The sequence below is a fragment of the Crocodylus siamensis genome, chromosome 3 (genome assembly GCF_052110815.1).
Source record: "Crocodylus siamensis isolate JL-2025a chromosome 3, ASM5211081v1, whole genome shotgun sequence".
Lineage (NCBI taxonomy): Eukaryota > Metazoa > Chordata > Crocodylia > Crocodylidae > Crocodylus > Crocodylus siamensis.
Window position 1 is genome coordinate 259,119,847 of NC_143397.1, and position 23,169 is coordinate 259,143,015.

The 23,169-nt window shown below is 57.6% G+C and overlaps 4 non-coding genes across 4 annotated transcripts; 1 reads left to right on the forward strand and 3 right to left on the reverse strand.

Moving 5' to 3' along the window:
- Window positions 1–4,094: 4,094 nt before the first annotated feature.
- On the reverse strand, window positions 4,095–4,167 carry TRNAR-ACG (transfer RNA arginine (anticodon ACG)). Its single transcript has one exon. It is a non-coding gene; the product is annotated as a tRNA-Arg (tRNA).
- Window positions 4,168–5,846: 1,679 nt separating this feature from the next.
- Window positions 5,847–5,919, forward strand: TRNAA-AGC (transfer RNA alanine (anticodon AGC)). The gene has a single exon. It is a non-coding gene; the product is annotated as a tRNA-Ala (tRNA).
- An 8,066-nt stretch (window positions 5,920–13,985) lies between these two features.
- Window positions 13,986–14,058, reverse strand: TRNAR-ACG (transfer RNA arginine (anticodon ACG)). Its single transcript has one exon. It is a non-coding gene; the product is annotated as a tRNA-Arg (tRNA).
- Window positions 14,059–15,294: 1,236 nt separating this feature from the next.
- Window positions 15,295–15,367, reverse strand: TRNAR-ACG (transfer RNA arginine (anticodon ACG)). The gene has a single exon. It is a non-coding gene; the product is annotated as a tRNA-Arg (tRNA).
- Window positions 15,368–23,169: the final 7,802 nt, after the last annotated feature.

Sequence of the window (23,169 nt, forward strand, 5' to 3'; positions counted from 1 at the left end):
TCCCGCTGCGGCCTGACCAGTGCCGCACGGAGGGGGAGGGTCACCCCCCTGGCCCTGCTCGAGATGCACCTGTGGGCGCAGGAAGAGGTGCGCTTGGCCGTGCTGACCGCGTCCTCGCATCGGCGGCTCGCGTCCATCCTGGAGGCAACGACGGCCGTAACATCCCTCTCCGCCGCCGTGCTGTTGAGAAGGGAGTTCCCCGGGCTGTGGCTGTGTTGCTGGTTCCTTCTCCCCGCGTGCAGCACCTTGCACTCGGCTGCGCTGAACTCCAGCCTGCTCTCATCCGCCACCTCTGCAGCCTGTCTACATCTGGCCGGACCCTGGCCCCCCCTCCAGCGTGCCCACATCCCCCCATCTTAGTGTCATCTCCAAATTTGAACAGGGTTCTTTTTACCCCCTCGTCCAAGTCCCTGATGATGTTGAACAGTGCGGGCCCGAGGACCGAGCCCTGGGGTCCCCCACTGCCCACGTCCCTCCAAGTCGAACATGACCCGTCCACCACCGCTCTCCGGGCGCGGCCCTCCGGCCAGTTGGCCACCCATCCCACTGTGTAGGCATCAGTGCCACAGCCACCTAGTTCTTTTAAGAGAGTGTGGTGGGAAACCGTGTCCAAGGCCCTCTTGAAGTCCAGGAAGACGACATCCACCCTGACGCCCGGGTCCAGGGTCTTTGTGACCGATCCTAAAAAGAGGCCAGGTTGGTCGGGAGGCCCTGCCCGCAGCGAACCCGTGTTGGTTGCCCCTGAGCGTTACCTCCCAGGCTGGGCCCCCCAGATGTGCTCCGGGATAATTTTCTCAAAGGTCTTCCCAAGGACCAGGGTGAGACTGGCCTATAGCGGCGGGGTCCTCCTTCCTCCCGTTCTTGCACATGGGGACCACGCTGGCGCTTTTGCAATCCTCTGGTACCTGGCCAGCGCCCCACGAGCGCTCACAGAGCCGTGCCAGGGGCCACGCTATGACGGCACCCCGGCGTCCGGGTGGGGCGGCAGTTACCCCCGGCTTGCGGGTGTCCTCCAGGAGCGTGGTTGGCCGGCTGTAGGCACCCCAGGGGAGAGTCCAAGCCAGGCGGGTGGCTCAGGACAGGAGCCCCCGGCTCACCCGCACGTGCCGAGGAGGCCGGGCGGGCCCAGGTGCAGGCCCCCGACAGGTCCAGGGGAGGGTCCTCACCTGGTGGGGTCCTCCAAATTCCTGTTTGCCCAGGGCCATAACAGATCTTAACTCAGCCTTGCAAGCAGGGGGACGAGCTCGGGGGGTAGCGCGCTCGCTTTGCAAGTGCGAAGTAGTGGGATCGATGCCCACATCCTCCAGCTCCTGTTTCCTTTGGTCCTGGCCTGTGAAGTCTGGGGGGAGGACCGACGTCTCTGCCCCGGGAAGGGCTGGGGTGTGCCCCAGCGACAAGTGCAGTAATAAGTGGCAGGTGCCTTCCAGCTCTTTCCGTGGAGAAAGGTTGAAACCAGCTGGGAGGGGCTCCAATCTGCGATCCTCTGGTTTGTGATTGCGCACGACAGCCGTTGTGCCACTCGCCAAGGCGGCTGTTGGTGGCGAGCCCTCCCGAGACATGCCGGGGAGGCCGGCCACAGCCGCGGGGCAGGTGAAAGGGGAACCTGTCCCCCCCAGGCTGGAGGCCTGCGAGAGCTGAGGCCAGTGCAGCGGGCCACCCTTGGGCCGGCACCCCGTGCTCTTTGCTAGGTCAGCTGGGAGAGCGGGACGCGGGGCTTGCCGAGCTCTCTGGTTTCTCTCCCGTGCACAGGGAAGTATTTGCCCTCAGCCAGTCTGCAGTCGGTGGCACCGCAAGTCTGTGTCTCTCGGGGTGCAGGGCCTCGCCACCCTTCACAAGGCGGTGGATGGAGGAGCATCGGCAGGGCCGTCCTTTTGTGAGTTGCTGGCCTCCGCGCCCCTTTCCTTCCTGGGCCTGATCTTTTAGCGAGGGGCCTGGGGCAGAGGAGGCTCCCCTGTGCCTGGGGCAGCGGTGGCAGCGGGGTGGGATGTCTGGCGGGGAGCGCCCTGGTCGGGGCATCCCGGAGCGAAGTCGAAGAGCTCCTGAGTTGGCGGCCGACAGCCTGGAGCTGGCAGGCAGCCTGTTCCGGTTGCTCGGGAGCCCCTCTCCTTTGGCTGCTGTGCATGGGGACAGGGGAGACTGCGGTGGTGGGGGTGCGGGGTGGGGGTGAGGGGAGCTGGGGCCCCGGAGAGTGGGGAAGAGGCGTGCTGGCTGGTGGCAAGGGAAGGGGGCAGCAGGCCTGGGGGGTGTGCAGATTGAAACGCGGGCCCGGGGGCCCCAGCCCCTACCAATCAGGGGTGCCCTGGGGCAGCAGGGGCAGCACGGCCCCGGCGGGCATCCTGGCTACAGGCATCCAGGGTGGGCAGTATGCTGCTCCTCCCCTCCAGCCGGGCCAGGGCCAGGGGCTAGGTGCAGGCGTGGGGCTCCTTGCAGGCGGGGGCTGTCTGCTGCCAGGAGGCCACATGGGCAGCCCCCGTCCCTCTCCCACTCCCACTCCCACTCCCACTCCCTGCCATTTGTGGGTGGCTGCCAAGACCAGTGCTGCTGGGACCAGCGAGCACAACCCCATGGTGTCCCACCAGGGGCCCGGCAGAAGGGCAGGCAGGTAGCCAGGAGTGAAGCTTGTGCCCCCACTGACAGAGAGCCCCAACCCCAGCCCAATCCCGGGCCAGCCCATGATGCTGCGGGCCTGCAGCTCTGGCTGTAGAACAGGTGGGGCACTAGGCTGGGGCCACCTTTAGCTTAGTGGCCCTTGTGCCCCGTGGCTCACCCTGGATGTGCCATGGGGTCCGGGGGAGGGCAGCTGGAGCCCCCAGGCACACGCAGAGGGAATCTGCCCCCATAAATCTGACTTGACACCCAAGTGCAGGGGAATGAGCTCAGATGGTCGAGCACTCATTTAGCATTAGCGAGGTAGCGCGACTGATGCCCACATTTTCTAGCCAGTTGTGTTGCCTTTTGTTGTGGGTGCAGCTGAAATGGAGGCTGGTGCAAACTACATGTCCTCGTGCCCCCAGTTGATGCCAACGTTCTCCAGTGGCTTGTGTTGCCTTTTGTTCTGATCCATAGTCCAGTGCATTATCCATTGCGCCACTGGCTCATGAATGCCCGGGTGCTCCCAGCTGCTGCTGAAGAGGCAGCTTTCTTTCTTGTGCTCCACCCGGGGCTCAGCATGCCCTTTTCTTCCTGGTGGACTCATGGAGGTGTGGGCAGGTGAGCGTAGAGCTCACCAGCGGGCTCTTTGGCCCCAGTTCTGCTTGGGCAATGCAGCAAGTCAGGGCATGAGGCAGGGCCCACTACTCCAGCTCCTGGGCACTGCCCAATCCAAAGGGGCTGGCGTGGAGGTGGAAATGGAAACCTTGCTTAGGAGAAGGTGTGAAGAAATCCCCTCAGGTGACCTGAACAACTACAATTCCTAGAGGGTGGGCAGGGAGCTCTTCTCTTCCAGCAGGCATTTTGAAAAGCTGCTAGCAAGTGCCCCAGGCTGCTGCCTAGCGATTTTCTGTAGTCAAAAACCCAGAACCCTGCCAGGAGTTAGGAAGTATGTGTAGGCCAGTTGTGTCTTAAAACGATTACTGTGTCCAATGCCATCTTGGGATGTTTTGGACAGAAAGAAGCACCCAGAAATATTACTGTGGGCAAAGCACTCTGATGGTTCGTGGGGTCTTTGTGCCCTAGCCTGCACAGAGCCCTACCAGAGACCAGTGTCCGAGTGGTGGCAGCGTTACCCCAGGCCTGCGGCTGTTCTCCAGGGAGACTCCTGAAGCAAGGTTTTGGGCCTGGCACAATGAGGTGGGTGGCTCTGCATAGTGGTGCCCCTATTGTGTTGCCAGTCACTGCCCTGCTGCTGCACAGACAGGAAGCATTCTCTACCCAGTTGCGCTGCCTTTTGTGCAGGCAAGCCTGTGTTGCAGGTGCAGCTGAAATGGAGGCTGGTGCAAACTGAAGGTTGCCTGGCCTCATGTCCCCTGCAGAAGGAGGCTGCAGTGTTTGGAGGACCCTTGGTCTTCTCCTGCGCACCTTGCAGGGCTGTTGCATGAGGCCAGAGAAGGAAGAAGCAGGAGCAAGAGAGCTCTCAGCTCAGAAAAGAGGCAGCACGAGCCAGGCAGGAGTTGAACCTACAGTCTTCTGATCCGTAGTCAGATGCGTTATCCATTGCGCCACTGGCCCAGGGACACTTCACCACCACGGAAGGGCCAGCCTGGTCTCTGGACCTCAGCACCCCTTTTCCCTCCTGGCAGGCTCACGGGGGTGCAGGTGGGTGGGTGTACAGCTCACCCGCGGGCTTCTGGCCTCCCTGCCCCAATCCTGCATTTGCAGGGCTTGACCTTTCGGCAGGGGGCCTGGAGCAGAGGTGGCTTCGCCCTATGCCTGGATACAGTGGTGCCGGTGGTGCAGGCTGCGGGGTGGGGACATGTGGCAGGAAGCTCTGTGGTGGGACATCGTGGAGTGAAGCTAAAGGTCTCCTGAGTTTGCTGCCAACAGGCCCGGAGCTGGCACACGTCTGGTTCCAGTTGTTTGGGAGTCCCTCTTCTTTGGTCATTGTGCTCAGGGGCAGAGGGTGGGTGTGAGGGGAGCTGTGCCTGGCAGGGAGTGGGGAAGAGAATTGCTGGCCTGTGGCAATGGGAGGGGGCAGTGGGCCTGGGGAGCATGCAGGCGGGAGCAGATTAATACATGGGCCCATGGGGTCCAGGCCAATGGCCTTGTTTTGACCAGAGGAATGATCTCAGCTGGTAGAGCGCTCACTTAGCATGTGAGAGGGCATGGGATAGATGCCTGCGTTCTCCAGGCAGTTGTGTTGCCTTTTGTGCAGTCATAACCGCACTGTGGGTGCACCTGAAATGGAGGCTGGTGCCAAATGCATGTTCTCATGTCCTTGGCCCCCCTGCTGAAGCAGGCTGCAGGCGGTAATCTTTGGAGGAGCTCTGCCGAGCCCAATGGCAGTCCCCCTGGCAAGCAGTTGAAAATTTTCCATATGCCCGGGGCCACAATAAAATTTAGCTTTCACTTTGCCGCTGGGGAATGAGCTCAGCTGGTAGAGTGCTCACTTTGCAGGCGAGAGGGAGTGGGATTGATGCTTACCTTCTCCAGCACGTCATGTTTCAGCCTGTGCTTTGGCTGCAATGGAGGCTGGGCCAAAGGGCATGTGCCACTGTGAAGAAATCCTCCCTTGTCTGGGACATTCTGGCTCCTGGGCTCAACCTGGTCACTTAGGCAACTGGGCTGGAAAGGATCCCCTCCCATTCCCTCTTATTGTGTTCAGGGGAAGCTGACATGTTTTAGAAGGATTGGTCGGTCTCAGCAGTGTTCAAATAATGCCTGTTTCTGGTTTGAACCAGGTGATGAGGTCAGGAAAGTGATAAAAGGGTCAGGCCTCCAGGTCTGGAAAGTCATGCCCTCTTTGCTCAGGAAGCAGCAGCTAAGAACCAGGAGTCAAACCTACCATCTTCTGACCTCACTTCAGAGGTGGCATCCCTTTTGCCACTGGCCAAGGCTGCAGTAACCAGCTGCTGTTGAAGGGTGATCCTGCTTCTTGGTGCTGTGCCTGGAGCTCAGCACTCCCTCTCCCTCCTGGCGGGTTCATGGGGCGCAGGTGGGCGCGCGGAGAGCTCGCCGCCGGCACCAGCACTGCAGGGACAGGCTGGGACAATCTCATCCACCCTGTGGTGCTGGGGGATTGTAGCTCATTCAAAGTGACAGCCCAGTGGGTGGACGGGCCAGGCTGGTGCTCGGGCCACCGTTACCTCAGGCACAGAGGGAACCTGCCCTTACCTGGTGGGGGGGGGGGGGGTCCTCCAATTTTCTGTTTGTCCAGTGCCTCAGAAAAAGCTAAGCAAGTCCTCCTCGCAGGGGAATTAGCTCAGATGGTAGAGCGCTCGCTTAGCATGCGAGAGGTAGCGGGATCGATGCCCGCATTCTCCAGGAGCTCCTGTCACCTTTTGTCCTGGCCTGCCTGCGCCACAGCTGCAAGGGAGCCTGTGCTGAAGGGCCCTTTCCCCTGTGCCTGGGGGGGGCCCTGTTTTGCTGCAAGAGGGCTGCTGTTGGCCCAGGTGAAAACTTAAGCAGGGCGATATGAGCCAGGAAGAAGTTGCGCCTACAGTCTTTCGATTCATAATCACATGCATTATTCATTATGCCCCTGGCCCAGGCATGCTCTGGGGGCTGGGAGCTGCTGGCGAAGCCTGCCCCAGACACCCCGAGGAGACTGGGCGGCCCAGCCGCACCCCCTGCCACGTGCAGGGGACGCCTGCCCTCACCGGGTGGCGGGGGCCTGCGAGACCTGAGGCCAGTGCAGCGTGCTGCCTAGCGTCACCCTTGGGCTCACAGCCTCATCTTCCCTTGACAGCCGAGCTGGGGAAGTGGAGGACGATAGGCTCACTTTCTGTGAAGAGCCTTATGATCCTGCGTGGGTGCGAGGGCAGCTGTGCCTGGCGTGGGGTTGGGAAGAGGCGTGCTGGCCCGTGGCAGTGGGGGCGGGGCAGCGGGCGTGGGGAGTATGCCGGAGGAGTGGATTAACACCCCGGCCCCGGGGCCTCTGCCAGTCAGGGGCACCCTGGAGCACCGAGGCCCAGACAGCCCAGGTCAGCATCCGGGCCGCAGACATCCAGGGCAGGCAGCACACATCTCTTCCCCTCCAGTTGGGCCAGGGCCAGGGGCTGGCTATGGGCACGGCGAGCCCTGCATGCGCCGGCGGCTTCCCGGGGCTTTCCGCTGGCGGGCGGCCCCACTCCCACTCCTGCTCTCGCTCCCTGCCGCCGGTGGGCAGCCACCAAGACCAGCACCCCCGGGACAGGATGGGACAGCCTCTTGTCTCCTTGCTCAACATCTTCCTCCATGATGTGCACGCTGGCGTCAGGAGCAGACTGGCCAGGTTCGCCACCGACACCAAGCTCTGGGGGAAAGCCTCCACAGCCGAGGAGAGGAGGAGGATCCGGGCCGACCTGGACAGGCTCAGCAAATGGGCGGGCGACAACCTCATGGTGTTTAACACCGAAAAATGCAGCGTTCTCCCCCTTGGGAGGAAAAACTGCAGCACCCGTATAGGCTCGGCAGCGCTACGTTGGTTAGCACTACAGAAGAAAGACTTGGGGGTCATCATTGACCACAAGATGAACACGAGCCTGCAATGCGATGCTGCGGCTAGTAGAGCGACCAAAACGCTGGCTTGCATCCATAGATGCTTCTCGAGCAAATCCCAGGGTGCACATGGTGTGGGCTGTAAGAAGTTTTACTGCTCTGCCAGGGAGGGGTCTACGGCTGTATTGTTTAGTTTAAGATTGAAGCAAAAACCAAATATAACATCACCTGAATGAGATAAAAGCAGTCTGCATGGCTGTGAAACAGGAGCTTTGTGACCTGGAGCAGCAGAATGGCAGAACAAAGGCTAGCTTTCAACCCCACTGAAGAAGAGAGAAGGTTGTTAATACCTTTGGAGCAAAGAGTGGAGAAGGAATCAGGTAGATGATAATAAGCCATGAAGCCCTCAGTATGACCTGATTAGAAATGCTGCTGTCTCTGCCAGGCAGTTGGTTTGAAGGTTTTGGTGGAGCAGGAATCAAAGGGAGGTGCAAACTAACCACTGCACCCCCCGGGACCCACCGCTGGCTACAGCACCTCTCTAGGAAAGATGCCCCTTTCCTCATACGAAGGGATGGAGAAGTTGCCCCATCCTGTGGGTAAGTGCCCTGACTGTTACAAAAGCATCTCCCCTCTGCTAGGCCAATGCTGCAATGCAGCAGCAACTTGGTTTGCAGGGGCAGGCCAGTCACTGCATCTTGGTTCACCTGCCCCTGCACTGGGACTTGTATGTACCTCATGGAGATGGAGAGCAGAACAAGCTGGGCATTCTCTGTGGAGCACTGCAGGAGTCTGTTTAGGGTACTTCATGAGACGGACCAGAGCAAATGTTCTTGCATTGGTAGGAGCATTGCCAGCAGATAGAGGGAAGTGATTCTTCCCCTCTATTTGCCCCCAGTGAGGCCACATCTGGAGACCTGTGTCCAGTTGTGGACACCCCACTACAGAAAGGGTGCGGACACGTTGGAGAGTCTAGTGGAGGGCAACAAAAATGGTTGGGGACTGGGGGACATGACTTCTGAGGAGCAACTGAGGGACATGGGCTGATATAGCCGGCAGATGGGTGGATTAACACACAGGTCTGGGGGGGCCTGAGACAATCAGGGGGCACCGGGGTAGCAGAGCCCAGGCAGGCATCCTGGCCGCGGACATCTGGGGAAGGCAGTGCACACTTTCTCCTCTCCCCTCAGGCCAGGGCCAGGGCCGTGGGTGTGGGTATGGGGCTCCCTGCAGGCATCGGTGGCTTCCCGGCGATGTCTGCTGCCAGGAAGGCCCCACTCCCACTCCCACTCCCACACCCTACCATCTGTGGGCAGCTGCCTGCACCAGCACTGCTGGGACAGGATGAGCCAGTTGTCCATCTGTGCCAGGCGTCTCGTTTCAGTTGCTTGTGAGTCCCTCTTCTTTGGTCGTTGTGCACGGGGGCAGAGAATGCTGCGTTGGTGAGGGCATGGTGTGGGTGTGAGGGGAGCTGTGGCTGGTGGGGGGTGTCAAAGAGGGGCGTGGGCCTGCAGCAGTGGGAGGGGGGCAGTGGGCCTGGTGAGCGTGCAGGCAGGAGCAGATTAACACATGGGCCCAGAGAGCACAGGTCCAGGAGCCTTTGCCAATTGGGAGTTCCCTGGAGCACCAGGGGCAGCATGGCCCTGGCAGGCGTCCTGGCTACAGGCATCCAGGGTGGGCGCTGTGCTTTGCTTCATCTATACAGGGGAATTAGCTTAGATGGTTGAGCGCTCACTTAGCATGCGAGGTGTAGCAGGATTGGTGCCCGCATTGTCTAGCTGGTTGTGTTGCCTTTTGTGCAGGCATGCCCATGTTGCAGGGGCAAACTGCATATTCTTGTGTCTTCATGCCCCCTGCAGAAGGAGTGTTTGGAGGAGCTCTGCCTTCTCCTGTGCACCTCGCAGGACTGTTGCATGAGGACAGAGAAGGGAGAAGCAGCAAGTGCAGAACTCTCGTCTCAGAAAAGAAGCAGCACAAGCCAGGCAAGAGTCAAACCTACAACTTCCTAATCCATAGTCAGCAGGCGTTATCCATTGTGCCACTGGCCCAGGCTCGCTCTACTCAGCTGTTTTGCTGCACAAGGGGTGGACAGGCAGTGGAGATCAGAGGTCTTGCTCATGCTCCCTACCATCTTCCACCAACCAAGCCGGCCCTGGCCCTGGCCCCGGCCCCAGGGGTCACAGCTCCGGCTGCGTGACACTCACTGGGCAGAGGGGCCGGGGCTGCCTTCACCTCAGTGGCACTCATTCCCCATTGCTTGTCCCAGGCGTGCCAAGGAGGCCAGGCATGTTCCTCTGTGCCTCGTAAGCAGCCTGTTTTGCGGCATGTGGGGAGCCCCTGCCAATCAGGAGTCTCCAGGGTCTGTGTGCCCCGGGTTGCACAGAGCCCTAACAGAGACCGGAGTCCGGGTGGTGGCAGCAGTTACCCCAGACTTGCGGGTGCGCTGCGGGAAGGGGGTTGGCTGGACATAGGCACCCCAGCGCAGAAACTCGAAGTGGGGTTTTTGGTCAGGTGCAGTGAGGTGGGTGGCTCAGCACAGGAGTGCCCCCTACTGGCCCACCACAGTCTCCAACTCTCTTTTTGCCCAGGGCTGCCAAAAATCCGAAGTCCCCTTGTCTGCCAGGGAATTAGCTCAGACGGTTGAGCAGCTCTAGCCCAGGTACCTCGGGTATCTGGCACCCCTTCTCCAACTGAAGGGGATTGTTAGCTGGCAGGTGTGCTGTGGGGTGGGAACTGCAGACTGCTCAGTTTCCCTCCATCCCTATAGCACCAGGCCAGGACAGTCAGGGAACTTAACTATATACACATTTATTTACATTAACTTATCACAAGGGAAAGGAACGTGGATATAAACATATGTATTTTATATATGCATATCTATACATATATATACATATATATATATACACACATATATTCATATAGACCAGTAACATAAACAATACCCTCTGGATAAATGACATAAAACCTTATACCGGTGCTCCAGATGCAGGTAAGTCACAGGTAAGTATCTGATCAGAAACAGAGAAACCCCAAAGATAAACTCAATCCCAAGGGGAAACCCCAATGCCCTTGGGCTTTTCCCAAGCCCTACAAAGAAGCTGGTAACTTTAAGGAGTCCCTCTCAGTGGGACTTCCTCTTTCAGGAGCCCTTAACTAAACAGTGGGGGGGACTCCCCTCCCCCGTGGGAAACCTCTTTTCCCTGCAACTCACGGCTCCCAGGCCTGGAGGGTGGTCCTCATCCTCTGTGCCAGGCTGCTCTCTCGCCTGCAGTGGGCTTTGGGGAGGGGGCGGTCGCAATCCCCTGGAACAGGGCTCCTCTATGCAGGGCTTCTGGGGCCTCTGGCTCGGCCCTCTCTGCTGGCTCAGTAACCCAAGCTTCGTCTGGCTGTCTCGACTCAACCTTTTGCTATGGGTCGGAGGCCTGGGCTGCCTCATGCAGCACCAGGCTCAGTCCACTCCCGGACCTTCCATGTGGAGCCTCCTGCACCGAGCTCCCAGCCACGTTCAGGGGGTTGAGGACCTGAGCCGCCCAAGCACTCCAAAGGTCCTACTCCGTGCACTGTCCTGTGCACCGTGTCTCTGGCCACACACCACAGGTTGCAGACCTGAGCTGCCTCATGCAGCTCCCAGGGCCTGGATGCCGTGTGCCATGCTGCACACCGAGAGCCTAGCTGCTGTAGCCGTCTGCCATTCCCTGCCGACGGATGTCTTCAGGGGCGCTTCTGGGCTACTGCTTCGCCCTGCTGAGCAGCTCTCCTCAGCTCTTATACGCCCCTCTCCCCTCTCTTCTCCCTCACGCTGGGCACGCAGCTCCTTTTATATGCTCCAAGGCTCCGCCCCTAAAGCCTTCCTGACCTGAGTGTTGCAGTCTTCAATCAGGTCCAGGGTTGGGGGGAAACTCCTGTCCCCACCTCAGGAAAGGGGTGTAACTGAACTCTTCTTGCTGCCTCCTGATTGGGGGATGAGCTCCACCACTAAAAACAGCAAGATTTTAAGCCTGGGACTCAACACAAGCTCCAACAGGCAAGCCTGCTACACAATCTTTTAGCAAGTGAGAGGTAGAGGGATCAATGCTCACATTCCCCAGGGCCTCAGGATCCCTTTTGTCCCAGCATGACTGCCCTGCACCTGTGGCTGAAGTGGAGGATGGGCCAAAGGGCACGGTCTCATGTGTTTTGCTGCACCAGGCTGTTAGAAATGGAATATTGTTAGAAATGGAGTATTGTTAGAAATGCACAGCTTGCATCTTGCACCCGCTAAGAAAGAAACACTGCCAAGGACTTTTTTGCTTGCCCAGCCTTGCCACAGCTTTTCTTATGCTAAATCGCAGACTCTCCTCCAGCTTCTCCCTAGCCTTTCTCATACAGATTACAGAAGCTGGAATTCAACTGACTGTGTCCTTGAAAGGGGGGGTTTGAACTCTTGGTGACCTATAGTAGTCTCTGAGCATGCTTAATTAGCTGATGCATATTTACCTCTCCGCCCTGCATACTTAAGTAGTTAATTATACTATACATGCGATGTATGTAGTGATGTAACCACATGTATGCTTGTATGAAACGGAAGTGAGCTGTAAGAGTTCCTGTTTCTGCACACGTGCCCAGGAGGGAAAAGATAAATACAGCCTGCAAAATTCCTTGGTGGGTTCAGAGTAATCTGAGTTTTTGACTCTGCTCTGACCCTATTTGCAAATACACCTTTTGTGCCATCTAATGAGTGTGTGTCTGTGATTTTGGTGGCCTCCAGAGAAACGAACCGCTTTATGCATCAATCTGGCACCTCAGATGGAACGTCTCTGGATCACCTCGGGGCTCAGTGACAAGATCGTCTCTGCCACCATGGGGAGTGCGCACCGAGCCGCCTTTTTGGGCTCGCCCAGGGGGTTTCAGACGTGAGTCGGGGTACCCGAGAGATTAAAGGCTCCTGCGCAAAATTTTTGGTTTCTGAGGACGCCAGACACACATTCCGGCATTCTGATCGAGATCTCTGGGGTATCTGAGTGAGTATACGAATTCCCTTGCCCAATTTGGTCTGGATCCGGGAACAAAGACGCGTTCGATTTGGTTTAATACTGGGAAATTTTCAGCCTGGTATATGCGAACCGTCTGTAACTAGGATTTTTTGGTATTTGGTGTGTGTTGGGCGCACTTTTGTGGGCATATGGGTGCGGGTCGCTCCCGTGTAGAAAACTTAGATACGCCTTTAAGTTATATATTACAAAACTTCAGTAAATTTGCAAAGCAGGCAGATTATGGAGTGAAGATGAAAAAGGGTGATTTAATTAAGTTTTGTCAACTCGAGTGGCCAACATTTGGGGTCCACTGGACCCCGAAAGGATCCTTTGTAGTAAAAGAAGTGATAGCTATCCATGAAATAGTTATGCAGTATGGGTATTAGAATCAATTTCCTTATATCGATCGTTGGTTGTGGGTGGTTCAAAATCAGCCACCTTGGATTAAGAAATGCTTAGTAAAGTCTCATGTGATGGTCGTTAAAAGAAAGACTCGAGGAGGACCGCCTGTACTCCCTGAGTCTAATGAGGGGGGGAATTCTGAATTGGCTGAGTATCGGACCTGCTCTCCGGTCACCCTGTCAGGTAGCGAGGATGAATCAGACACCTCCTCGGGATCCAGTCCCTCTGCACCACCGCTCCCTCCCTCAGGGAAACCACCACCGGCGTATCAAAGCATACCTAATGATTCAGAGCATGAGCCTCAGCCAAGTGCCCCAGCTGAATCAGGGAATAAGGGCTATTATTTGCGCAAGACTGTAGAATCACAGCCGGTGCTGAATTGCCCGATGCGAGAGGTTATCGGAGAGCGGGGCAATGCAACTTTTGTCTACACCCCAATTAGTACTTCAGATTTATTTAACTGAAAGAATCAGAGCCCCTCTTTTCGTGAAGACCCTGAAAAGATGAGGGACCTGTTTCGATCTATTGGGCAAACCCATCGACCCACTTGGGCTGATGTTCAGATGATGCTCCAAACCCTCCTGACCCCAGAGGAGAGAAGATTAGTATTGGGGACGGCAGAGCGCATTGCAGCAGCCAGGGTAGAAGCGGAGGGAGCTGCTGGTTTTACCTTGCGTGATACCTGCCCTGTTGAGGAACCGAGATAGGATAATCATACTGCAGAGGGCAGACAGCTGAGTGCACGGTATCTGGGGATTATAGCGGAAGCAATGGGGAAGGCAGTGCCTCGGGTTACTAATCTGTCTAAATTGTATGAAGTGAGACAGGGAAGAGAAGAGGATCCCTCAGCTTTCCTCGGGAGGCTGTACGAGGCGTTCCGCAGGTTTTTGGACCTAGATCCAGAAGCCCCAGATAATCAACGCATGGTAAATCTTATGTTTATTGGTCAGTCCGCTGCTGATATTCGTAAGAAGTTACAGAAAACTGAGGGAGGTGCTGGGAAACCGATTTCAGAGCTGGTGGAAATTGCATATAAGGTATATGGGAATTGTGAGCATATGCAGGAGCGCAAGGAGGATAAAAAGGCTCAATGCATATTTCCCCACTATGTCTGGGTTGGGGTCAGCTAGCAGAAGGGTAAGTTCCTCCTGCTTGTTTCCCACACTATGAGCATTTGAGGCCTCTTGTAGATGTGTTCACTAGCCCCTGCTGCTTACCTGTGGATATGTTCTACTTGGCAGTCGAGGCTGGGCTGTACTTGTAGTAATGTAGCACCCAGGACTGGAGAATACAGGCATTGATCCTGCTACCTCTCACATGCTAAGCAAGCACTCTACCATCTGAGCTAATTCCCCTGCACAGGGGGCAAGAAGATTTGCTTCTTGTTATCTCACTCACCCCAAGTCATCTCAGCTGGGGATGCGAGACCAGATCTCCCCTGCAGTAGGCAGCAACACTGCCACACATCTACCACTGGTGGCAAAACAGGCAGCACGAGCCAGGCAGGAGTTGAACCTACAATCTTCTGATCCGTAGTCAGATGCGTTATCCATTGCGCCACTGGCCCAGGCACAAAGGTGGGCTCAGAAATGGAAACCCCTCTTTCTGCCCCTCACTTGGGTCAGCTCAAGTGACCCCTGTCTCTCTCTCTCTTTCCTCTTGGTTCAGGCTGGTCCATCAGGTGACCTGGCCAAAATAAAATTCCTAGGGGTTGGGCAGGGAGCTCTTCTTTTCCAGCAGGCATTTTGAAAAACTGCTAGCAAATGCCCCAGGCTGCTGCCTGGTGATTTTCTGTACATATAAACCTGGAAACCTGCCAGGAGTTAGGAAGTATGTGTAGGCCAGTCGCATCTTAAAAGGATCACTGTGTGCAATCTCTGTAAAGGCTCACCTTGCTTATTCTGTCTTCCTCATTCTAGCCCCCCCACCGCAGATCAATTAAGGTTTTGGGTTACTGCTTCCCCTGGTATCTTACTGTGGAGAGTGAGAGGAGGCCTGGCACTCCCAGCTTGGCCAGCAGAGTATGTCTTTTTATTTTCCCTGACTTCTACCTGGTGCTATCTTCGGATGCTTTGGGTAGAAAGAAGCACCCAGAAATATTACTGTGAGCAAAGCACCCAGCCAACACAGAGCCCTACCAGAGACCAGTGCCCAGGGCCTGGGTGGTGGCAATGTTACCCCAAGCTTGCAGGTGTTCTCCAGGGAGTGGAACAGCTGTCTGTAGGCTCCCTGAGGGAGGCTTCTGAAGCAAGGTTTTGGGCCTGGCACAGTGAGGCGGGTGGCTCTGCATAGTAGCACCCCCTACTGTGTTGCCACAAGCTCATTCCCCAGTGACACCAAATCAAACAAGAAACAAGACACAACTTTTGAAGGCTGAACAGCTTACAAAAGACTTGCACACCAAACCCAACATGTCAAAAGCAGAGAGACAAGGACACAGTCACTACCCTGGGGCTGCACAGACAGGAAGCAGATTTTTACTATAGGATCAAGGGGGCCTGTTGGGCCAGGGTAAGAGAATGGCATTGAGGGAAAGCTCAAGAAATCTTTAAAAGCCAGCTTGATTGATGCCTGCATTCTCTACCCAGTTGCATTGCCTTTTGTGCAGGCAAGCCTGTGTTGCAGGTGCAGCTGAAATGGAGTCTGGTGCAAATTGCATATTCTTGTGTCCTCGTGCTGCCTGCAGAAGCAGGCTGCAGGCAGGAGCTCTGCCTTCTTCTGTGTACCTCACAGGACTGTTGCTTGAGGACAGAGAAGGAAGAAACAGGAGCAAGAGAGCTCTCAGCTCAGAAAAGAGGCAGCGCGAGCCAGGCAGGAGTCGAACCTACAGTCTTCTGATCCGTAGTCAGACGCGTTATCCATTGCGCCACTGGCCCATGCACACCAACCTTTGGCTGAAGGATGAGCCCGTGCCCTGGACCACTGCCTGGAGCCCAGCACGCCCTTTCCTTTCTGGTGGGCTCACTGGGATGCAGGCGGGTGCACGTAGAACTCGCCCATGGGCTTCTGGCCTCCCTGCCCCATTCCTGCATTTGCAGGGCTTGATCTTTTGGCAGGGGGCCTGGAGGAGAGGTGGCTTTGCCCTATGCCTGGGGGCAGTGGTGCTGGTGGTGGAGGCAGTGGTGTGGAGGGTGTAGCAGGGAGCTCCGTGGTGGGGGCATCCTGGAGTGAAGCTGAAGATCTCCTGAGTTTGCTGCCAACAGGCCCAGACCTGGCACACGTCTTGTTCCAGTTGTTTGGGAGACCCTCTTCTTTGGTCACTGTGCTCAGGGGCAGAGGGTGGGTGTGAGGGGAGCTGTGGCTGTCAGGGAGTGGGGAAGAGGTGTGCTGGCCTGCTGCAATGGGAGGGGGCAGTGGGCCTGGGGAGCATGCAGGCAGGAGCAGATTAACACATGGGCCCATGGAGTCCAGGCCAACAGGCCCCTGCCAATTAGGGGTATGAGCTCAGATGGTATAGCATTCATTTAGCACAAGAGAGGTGATCCCACTTCCTGGTGCTCTGCCTGGAGCTCAGCACTCCCTTTCCCTCCTGGCGGGCTCATGGGGGCACAGGCAGGTGTGTGTAGAGCTCGCTGTCGGCACCAGCACTGCAGGGACAGGATGGGACAATTTCATCCATCCTATGGTGCTGGGGGACTATAGCTCATTCAATGTGAGCAACCCACTGGGCGGAGGGGCCAGGCTAGGGATCGGGCCGCCTTTACCTCAGCGGCGCTCGTGCCCCCTTGTTGACCACAGAAGCAGCAAGAAGGCTAAGTGTGCCCAGCTGTAACCCCCTGGCAGGTGCAGAGGGAAGCTGCTCTTGCTCGGGGGGGGCCTCCAATTTTATGTTTGTCCAGGGCCCCAGTAAATCTTAATGTACCTCTGGTTGCAGGCAAATTAACTCTGACAGTAGAGTGATTGCTTCGCATGAGAGAAGTAGCAGCTTCAATGCAGTGTCCAGCACATTGTGTTGCGTATTGTCCTGGCATGCCTGCACTGCGGCTGCAGCTGTGGCTGAAATGGGGGCAGGGCCAAAGGGCATGTACTTCTGGGCCTCAGAAACAGGCTGTTTTGCTGCATGTGGGGTGCAATGCACCCTTGTAAAAAAAAGTCATGGCATGCAGCAGGCACAAGAAAGCTCTTGGCTTGGAAAACAGGTGCTACAAGCCAGGGAGGAAATGAGCCTACAATCTTTGGATCCATAGTTTGCGTTGGCGTTTGCGCCAGCAGATGAGCAGGAAGGGCCAGGAGGGAGACTCTGCTAGGGCAGGGCGGAGGCACTGCGCGAAGCCATAAACAAGCAGCAACTCCTACGATGGTGTCGACGGGGAGTGCTGCCAGGGCCCCTGCCCGGGGGACGCAGCCTACCCGGGGCTTGTCTGAGGCTACCACCCAGACAGAGCCCTTGGGGGGGGCTGGTGTCCCCCCAGCCCTTGGCCTGTGGGGTTGCCCAGCAAAGCCCGGGGGGCAGGGCTTGGGGACCCCCACACCTGTCCTGCAGGTGCCGGCCTTAGGGCCCTGGAGGCGCGGGTGAGGGAGCTCCAGGAGGAGGTTAGCAGGCTGAGGGGAATCAGGGAGGCGGAGGATGAAACTGATGGGTATTTTCTCTCCCTGCAGGGCCACACACCCAAGAAAGAAGCACCTTGGGACGTGCCCTCCACTGCAGAGTGGCAGGCGGTCACTTCCCGTGCCAGGGCTGCTCGTACCACGGCAGCACCAGTCCCTCCGGTCCGGCTGGAGAACAGGTACGAGGTCCTGGCAGCCCTGAAGGAGAATGAAGGAGAGGAGGAAACCGGGGAGGAGGCAACTCCACACTCTCCATGATCTGAGCAGGCCAAAGGAGCTAAGCAGTCCCGGAGGAGAAAGCGTCGAGTGACCCCTCGACACGCGCGGTCTATTGCCTGCCTGGAGCAAAGATTCAGGACATGACGGGGATGATCCAGGCCATGATCCAGCCCACCAATTACTACCCTATGGTCCTAATCCATGTGAGTACTAATGATGCGGCCAGGAGAAGCCCCGATCGCCTGATGGAGGACTACCACGCTCTGGGGTGCGTGCTGAAAGAGATGGGCGCACAGGTGGTTTTCTCTGCTGTCCTACCAGTGAGCGGACGAGGCAGACAGCACGCGACGTGCATCGCGGAGACCAACCGGCGGCTTCGGGAACGGTGACAACGACCCGCACATCACGATGAGAGACATGCTCGGGTGGGACGGGCTCCACCTTTCCCCTAAAGGTAAGCGTGTTCTCTTCTAGGTTGGCGGACCTCCTCCGGCGGGCTTTAGACTAGGCTCGTTGGGGGAAGGGGAAGATGAGGGCAGAGGAAGCCTTGGACCGCTAAACCAAGCAGCACCCACAAGTACAGCCCAGCCTAGACCGACGAGCGGACATATATCCAGGTAAGCAACAGGGGCCAGGGCAATGCTGGGACTAGGGGGCCAGTGCACACACCCACAGGAGGTCTCAAATGCCTCTACACAAATGCTCGTAGTATGGGCAACAAGCAGGAGGAACTCACCCTCCTGCTGGCTGACACCAGCCCAGACATAGTGGGGCTCACTGACACGTGATGGGACCCAACGCACAACTGGGTGGTGAATATCATGGGCTATGGGCTGTACAGGAGGGACAGGACAGGGAGGAAAGGTGGGGGGTGGTGCTCTACATTAAGGAGGAATACACATCCTCACCAGGTAGCACAGGGGCGGGGGGGGCACTCTGAAGTGCTCTGGGTTAGAAGACAAGGCAGTCAAGGGGAAAGAGACTTAACAGTGGGGGTCTACTACAGACTTCCCGACCAAGGGGAAGAGCTAGATCAGGATTTCTTAAGTCAGCTCACGGAGGTCGTTAGGTCAAAGGACGTGGTCATCATGGGGGACCTGAACTTTCCAGATACTGCTGGGAGGAGCGGTCAGCCAGGTCTGACCGCTCACATAGGTCCCTAGCCCAAATGCAGGACCTCCATCTAACCCAGGAGGGGCACAGCCCCACCGGGGGGGACGCCTTGTTGGGCCTAGTGCTGGCCACAGGTGATGACCTGGTGCGGGGGCTGCGGGTGCTCGACCCCCTGGGCGACAGTGAGCATCGCCTGCTGGGATTCACCATCCAGCGCAAGGTGGCAAAGGCCTGCAGCAAGGCAGCAGCCCTGGACTTCAGGAGGGCAGACTTCAACGAGCTAAGGAGGATAGTTGGGGAAGCGCTGAGGTCCCGGAGGGGAGGGGAGCCGGGTGTCCAAGGAGAGTGGTCGCTCCTTAAGGAGACGATCCTCCAAGCCCAAAGGAAGGTAATCCCGACACGGATCAAAGGGAGAAGGAGGGCGCAAAAGCCCCCATGGCTCACCAAAAGCATCCGGGAACGTCTCCTAGCTAAAAGTGAGGCACACACCCGATGGCAGGGAGGGGCCGTCCCCAGGGATGACTATACGGCGGTTGCTCAGGGATGAAGGGGGTTCAGGAGGGCCAAGGCAGAGATGGGACTGGGACGAGCTTCCCGGGTCAAGGACAACAAGAAGTCCTTCTTTAAATACACAGGGGGCAAAAAGAAGGTACCGGGTAACGTGGGGCCCCTGCAAGACACGCTAGGAAATGTGGTCGTCACACCAGACGACAAAGCCAACATGTTTAACGATTTCTTTGCCTCCATTTTCTTGAGCAGGGACCGGATCAGCCCCCACCGGCCCCCTCAGGCCCCGGGGAGGCGCAGCCAGGCCCAGGGCCAGGGAGGATCTAGTCAGGGGATGTCTGGAGGGACTAGACGTGTTTAAATCAGTGGGTCTGGACGATCTCCACCCCCGAACGCTGAGGGAATTGGCTGCAGTCGTTGCGGGACCACTGGCATGGCTGTACGAGCACCCGTGGGGCTCTGGTGTGGGGCCGGAGGACTGGAAGAGGCCAACGTGGTCCCCATCTTCAAAAAAGGGACAAAGGAGGATCCGGGGACTATAGGACAGTTAGTCTTACCTCGGTCCTGGGCAAGCTTTTTGAGAGAGTTATCCTGGCGCATGTCCCCGAGGGGCCGGGGGGAGGTTATGCTCGGGGCAACCAACACGGGTTCATCAGCAGCAGGTCCTGTCAGACCAACCTGGCGGCCTCCTACGACCAGGTCACCAAATCCTTAGATGGGGGTAGCAGTGGACATCGTCGTCCTGGACTTGCGGAGGCCTTCGACACTGTCTCTCCCCCCGTTCTCATTAAGAAACCGGGGGCTGTGGTGTCGACACCCCCACAGTCAGATGTGTCGCCAACCGGCGGGAGGGCCACGCCCAGAGAGCGGTGGTGGACGGGTCATGTTCGACCCGGAGGGAGGTGGGCAGTGGGGTCCCCCAGGGCTCGGTCCTCGGGCCTGCACTGCTCAGCATCTTCATCAGCGACTTGGACGAGGGGGTAAAAAGCACCTGCTCAAATCTGCTGATGACACTAAGATGTGGGGGGACGTGGGCACACTGGAGGGAGGAATAGGCTGCAATCAGACCTAGACAGGTTACAGGGGTGGGCGGACGAGAACAGGATGGGATTCAACACTGACAAGTGCAAGGTGATGCACCTGGGGGGGAACAACCGGCACCATACCTACAGGCTGGGGAACTCCCCTCTTGTCAGCACGGAGGCGGAAAGGGATCTGGGGGTCATCACTGACTCCAAGATGAACATGGGCCGGCAGTGTGGGGACGCGGTCAGGAAGGCCAACCACACCTTGTCCTGCATCCACAGATGCATCTCGAGCAGGCCCAGGGAGGTGATCCTCCCCCTCTGTGCGGCACTGGTCAGGCTGCAGCTGGAGTCCTGCGTCCAGTTCTGGGCGCTGCACTTCAGGAGGGATGTGGACAGCATGGAGAGGGTCCAGAGGAGGCCACTCGTATGATCGGGGGCAGCAGGGCAGGCCCTACGAGGAGAGGCAACGGGACCTGAACCTGTTCAGCCTCCACAAGAGAAGGCTGAGGGGGATCTAGTGGCCTGTTATAAACTCATCAGGGGGGACCAGCAGGCACTGGGGGGGTCCCTGTTCCCCCGAGCACCGCCAGGAGTGACCAGGAATAGTGGTCACAAGCTGGCAGAGGGGAGATTCAGACTGGACATCAGGAGGCGCGACTTCCCGGTCAGGGCGGCTAGGGCCTGGGACCAACTTCCAAGAGAAGTGGTGCAGGCTCCTACCCTGGGGGTGTTTAAGAGGAGGTTAGATGCACACCTTGCTGGGGTCGTTTGACCCCCGTACTCTTTCCTGCCATGGCGGGGGGTCAGACTCGATGATCTGCTCTGGTCCCTTCCGACCCTAGAAACTATGAAACATTACCCAGTGCAGCACTAGCCCATGCCCCAGCAGACTGCTGCCAGCTGCTTGTCAAAGGCGAGGGCATTTCCTGGTGCTCCACCTGGAGCCCAGTGCCCCATTTCCCTCCTGGTGCTTCAGCTCCGGGGGACTGCCCAGTGCAAGCGGGCTGGCATTGTCGGTGGAAACAGGAATCTTGCCTAGGCAGAGGGCACCTTTGGCTATGCCCAAAGCCCAGCTCAGGGGCCACCGAACCCTCCACCCAGGTCTGTCTGTCTGCCTTGTCCTTCCCAAGAGCTGTGCCTGAAGGAGTCTGCTCCACTGGTTCAGCCCTGACTTAGCAAGCGAGCGGTAGAGGGATCAATGCTCACATTCCCCAGGGCCTCAGGATCCCTTTTGTCCCAGCATGACAGCCCTGCACCTGTGGCTGAAGTGGAGGATGGGCCAAAGGGCACGGTCTCATGTGTTTTGCTGCACCAGGCCACAGCAGGGCGTAGAAGGGGATGAGGAGTGAGGTGCAGCTGGGTGAAAAAAGCAATGGCAAGCGGCAGGTTTAAGAGAGCTTTTGGCTCCCAAAAATGGCAGTACAAGCCAGGTAGGAGTTGAACCTGCAATCTCATCTTCCTTCAGTAGCTCAGCTGGAAGAACAGAGGCCTGTAGGTTGGCTTCGTATGAAAATCCCTATGTTATGTGTCTGAAGGAAACCCTCTGCCCTGTGGCTTTCAGGCTGCAGGTCCTCAGCACCCTTCACAACGCAGGGGAGTCAGGCATGCCGGCGGGACCCTCCTCATGCAGCTTTCTAGCCTCCCTGCCCCCTTCCTGCCTTCGCTTGATCTCTCAGCAGGGGCCCGGAGCAGAGGTGGCTTCCCGCTACGCCTGGGGGCAGCCGTGGCAGAGGCAGTGGGGTGGGATGTGTCTTAGGGAGCTCCGTGGTGGGGGCACCCTGGTGCTGGGGGGCGCAGCTCCAGCTGCATGACACGTGCTGGGTGGAAGGGCCAGGCTGAGGCCGGGTCTACCTTCACCTCAGCGGTGCTCGTGCCCCCAGCTCGCCCCAGACTTGCCGAGGAGCGGCGGGCGGACCTGGCTGGCAGGTGCAGAGGGAACCTGCACTCACCTGGTTGGGGTCCTCCAATTTTCTGTTTGTCCAGAGCCTGAAATAATCTGAATTGGGGCTGTCTTGTAGGGGAGTTAGATCCGATGGTCGAGCACTCACTTATCGTGCGAGAGGTAGTGGGATTGATGCCAGCATCCTCCATTAGCTTATGTTGCCTTTTGTCCTGGCCTGCCTGCGCCCCAGCTGCAGTGGAGGCCGGGCTAAAGGGCACCTTGCTCTGTGCCTGGCAGGGCACCTGCTTTGCTACAGGAGCGTTGTTCCGGGTCCAGGCAAAATAACTAATCAGGGTGATACAAGCCAGGAAGAAGTTGATCCTACAATCTTTTGATTCATAATGAGACGCGTTACCCATTGTGCCCCTGGCCCTGACATCCTTTGGGGGTTGCCAGCTGCTGGTGAAGACTGTCCCAGATGTGTTGAGGAGACTGGGCAGGCTAGCTGCACCCCCTGGCAGGTGCAGGGGGAACCTGCCCTCCCCTGAGGGTGGAGGCCTGTGAGACCTGAGGCCAGCGCAGCATAATGCCCTGAGGCACCCTGGCGCCGACAGTCCCATGTTCATTCGATAGCTCGGCTGGGCACGTGGAGGACTACGGGCTTGCTTTGTTCAGGAAATCCGTAGCACTCTGGTTTCTTTTCAGCTCAAAGGAAGGTATTTGCTCTCAGCCAGTTTGCAGTTGGCTGCACCACAAGCCTGTGGCTCTCGGGGTGCAGGTCCTCAACACTCTTCACAAAGCAGTGTTGGGAGGGCCCTCCTTTTGTGAGTTTCTTGCCTCCCCGCTGTGGCAGCTGAAAAGTATGTTTGTGTGATAAAAGTGCTCGCTGAAGGCTCTATGAAGATTAGACCAAGTGTTTTTATGTATTTATAGATTCATAGATTCATAGATGCTAGGGTTGGAAGGGACCTCAATAGATCATCGAGTCCGACCCCCTGCATAAGCAGGAAAGAGTGCTGGGCCTACATTACCCCAGCTAGATACACATCCAACCTTCTCTTGAATACCCCCAGGGTAGGGGAGAGCACCACCTCCCTTGGGAGCCCGTTCCAGAGCTTGGCCACTCGAACTGTGAAGAAGTTCCTCCTAATATCTAATCTAAATCTGCTCTCCTCCAGCTTGTGGCCATTATTTCTTGTAACCCCCGGGGGCGCCTTGGTGAATAAATACTCACCAATTCCCTTCTGTGCCCCCCTGACGAACTTATAGGCAGCCACCAGGTCGCCTCTCAACCTTCTCTTGCGGAGGCTGAAAAGGTCCAGTTTCTCTAGTCTCTCCTCATAGGGCTTGGCCTGCAGGCCCTTAACCATACGAGTGGCCC